Genomic DNA, 3,646 nt, shown 5'->3' with positions numbered 1-3,646 from the left:
CTGGAATCCGGGCAGCGGTGAATGCTGAAAGGCCATTGTCTGGAGCTGAACAAAGACCCTCGCGATCGCGGAGAAACCCGACGCGGTAGGCGCGTAAATAACCTTCGGGTGGTAACTCGGACGCGTATTACACAAAACGGGGTCACCAGTGAGGGAATACGGTATAGTTGTAGGTAAACAACTAGAATTCTCTCGTATACAGATTTATTCACACTTAGCGTCTACACAGATACAAGTCCGGAGGCTAACTGCCGTTAGCATCCAACATCCTGCCCCCCAAAGCCCTCTCCTCAAAGATAGCACACTTGCGCACAGAACAAATATCGATATTTATGGCGCTCTACGCCACATGCTCATAGTTCCAATACATACAAAAACAGTACATCTTATGTATAAGAGAATTTTTTCTCCCAAAAACTGCAACCAATTTGGTATCACACTGACTAACCAACTGTGGGCAGAAGGATTGTCACAAAATGATACAGACGCTGCATACAATGTTTTCTCCTCTCTTTTCATGACAAATTTTGAAATATGCATTCCAAAAAGATTAGTTAAAATCAACTCATCCAGCCATAGACACACAAATTCTTGGATCACATCTGGCATTAAAAACTCTTCCAAGACTATGAAAAGACTAAACTCTGAAATGAAAACTAACACTGACCCTAATTTCAGAAAACATGTTAGTAACTACAAAAAGGTATATAGAAGGGTAATTAATCTAGCAAAAGTGTTAAGTAACGATAGACTAATAAGGAAGTCAGACAATAAATCAAGGACCGCATGAGAAATTGTTAAAAGAGAAATAGGAAAAAGCTCTAAAGACCAGGATATTGTACTTAAATCTAGTGATAACATTAAAATAAACTGCTTTCTAAGTGTACCTGAGAAATTAAGCAAGAGCTTTACCAAAGAAGAGAAAACAACAGCTTCAAAAGTAGTCAATAGCATGGTAATAAGTTGCACTAATAAATATGAAATACTGAAAGTAATTAACAGTATGAAAGCCAAAATGTCTGCAGGACTTGACGAAGTGCCAGTGACAATAATAAAAAAAGTCGCCACACAAATCTTGGAACCACTGGTACATATTGCCAATTTATCATTCATTGAAGGTGTGTTCCCACAAAGGCCAAAAATTTCTACGGTTAAACCATTATTCAAAAATGGGGATATACATAAGGTAGAAAACTATAGACCTATATCCCTCCTTCCACCTTTATCAAAAGTTTGGAAAAAACTGATGAAAATTAGACTCATAAGCTAGCTTGACATCTTCAATCTTCTAAATTGTAATCAACATGGTGTTCGTACAGGTTACAGCACAGGAACAGCTATACAGGCTTATATGAAAGAAATTATTAGAAATTTAGACAATAACAAATGTGTGGTAGGAATCAACCTAGATCTTTTCAAGGCCTTCAATACAGTAGATCATCAAATTCTCCTTGACAAACTGGAGGCAATAGGCATCAAAGGAATTGGGAGGAAATGGTTTGAATCCCATCTCCAAGATAGAACTCAGGTTGTGGAACTCACCTCATCTCAGAATAAGCAAAAAATAATGTGGGCTTCTGATGCTAAGAAAGCGGCCGTAGGTGTCATTCAGGGTAGTGTTCTTGGCCGCCTATTATTCCTAATCTATATAAATGACATTGAAAGGCCCAACAGATCATCAAAAATTATGTTATTTGCAGATGATACAAGCATAATTATAAGTGATAACAGCAAATCCTTATTCATGACAGCTGAAAAGGTTCTGAAGAGTGTGCAACAGTGGTTTTATGCTAATAAGTTAACAATCAATTGAAATAAAACAAATTACAAACAATATGATACAGTAAATGAGGAGGATGATCACTCAGTGGAGTGACCATGAAATAGAGAAAGTCTGGTCTACAAAATTTTTGGGCATGTGCATTGATCAGCATTTGAGCAGGAAAGACCATGTTACATACACATACAAAAATCTCAATTCAGCATGTTTTGCACTAAGAATAATTTCTAGAATAAAAATCTCTCGGTGTACATGCCGTGTCAATTCAGGATAAAACTCCATGCTTTCGACCACTACCTCCATGGTCGTCATCAGGGCTAAAACTGACTATCGTGAACTAGCAAGGTTCCCACTTTTATATGCCAAGGACGGCTTCTGATTGGCTGGAATACGTCATAGCAACAGCGATATGGCGCATAGTGAAGTGGTGCCCTCTACTTCCATGGATGTAGTTTCTATCCTGCGTTGCTTGCAGCGCCATCCCTTGAATCAGGAGGTAAAGTGCGGGAAGTTTTTCTCTGCGATTTTTCTTTATCCAGTGCACTCTTCCAAGTGTTGCTAAGTGCATAGCCGTTATCTCTGTTAAAGTTATTATCACTAAGTCTAATTTCGACTGCTTCCCAGATCACAGAGTCCCAGTAATTCAATGTGTGGGCTATTACTCTGGTTTCTTCAAATAAAATCTTATGCTTGTTAAGCAGGCTATGTTCAGCCACGGCTGATTTTTCAAAATACCTGTATTTTAGGGGGCGCTGGTGCTCGCTGCAGCGGTCGGCCACGGTTCTTACAGACTGGCCCACGTAATTTTGCCGCATTCACAAGGAATAGTATAAATTCCCGGCACTCTTAAGCCGAGACTATCTTTGACTGATCTCAACATTTCCTTGATTTTCCTAGGTGGTCGGAAGACTGGTTTTATTCCTTGCCTCTTCAGGACTCTGGCTATCTTGCTCGTTGTCGCACTGCAAAAAGGAAGCCACGCTATGTGTTGGTCCTCTTCTTGTATATGGCTGGCATCGTGTCTTACTTTCTTGGACAATACTGATTTAATTTCACTGGCAGAATAACCATTGCTCTTGAAAACAGTTGTCAAATGGTTAATCTCGGGACCGAGGTGGTCCTTGTCGGAAATAGTCCTGGCTCTGTGTACTAAAGTATTCAGCATAGCTCTCTTCTGAGACGGATGATGGAAGCTATGGCTATGCAGATATAAATCTGTATGGGTTGGCTTCCTGTACACAGAATGGCCCAGTCATCCATCCAGCTTTCGCTCTACCAATACATCTAAAAAAGATAACTTCCCTTCCTTCTCTACCTCCAATGTAAATTTTATGTTTGGATGTACACCATTTAAATATTCGACGAACTGCTACAGCATGTCGCTGCCGTGTGTGCCAGATTAAAAAAGTATCATCGACGTATCTGTAGAAGCATGATGGGTGGAGGTGAGCACTGCTCAACACTCGTTCTTCAAAGTCCTCCATGAAAAAATTCGCTATTGCTGGTGACAGTGGCGAACCCATGGCTGTTCCATCCGTCATTTCATAATAATTTCCACTGTATAAAAAGTAAGTGGTCATCAAGGTATGACGGAACAACTTCAAAATTTCTGAGGAAAAATGAGCAGCCAACAATTGTAATGTGTCATCCACAGGTACTTTGGTGAACAGAGAAACCATGTCGAGGCTGACCATGATATCACTTGGGCCTATCTTCATCTGTTTTATGATATCAACAAACATTTTTGAATTCTTAATATGATGTGGGCAGTGACCAACTATAGGCGCCAACAATTTAGTTAAGTGTTTTACAAGCCTGTACATAGGAGAGCCAATAGCACTAACAATCGGACTGAACGGGACGTTC

Source organism: Schistocerca nitens, chromosome 5 (genome assembly GCF_023898315.1).
Source record: "Schistocerca nitens isolate TAMUIC-IGC-003100 chromosome 5, iqSchNite1.1, whole genome shotgun sequence".
Classification (NCBI taxonomy): domain Eukaryota; kingdom Metazoa; phylum Arthropoda; class Insecta; order Orthoptera; family Acrididae; genus Schistocerca; species Schistocerca nitens.
This window is presented reverse-complemented; position numbering follows the sequence as displayed.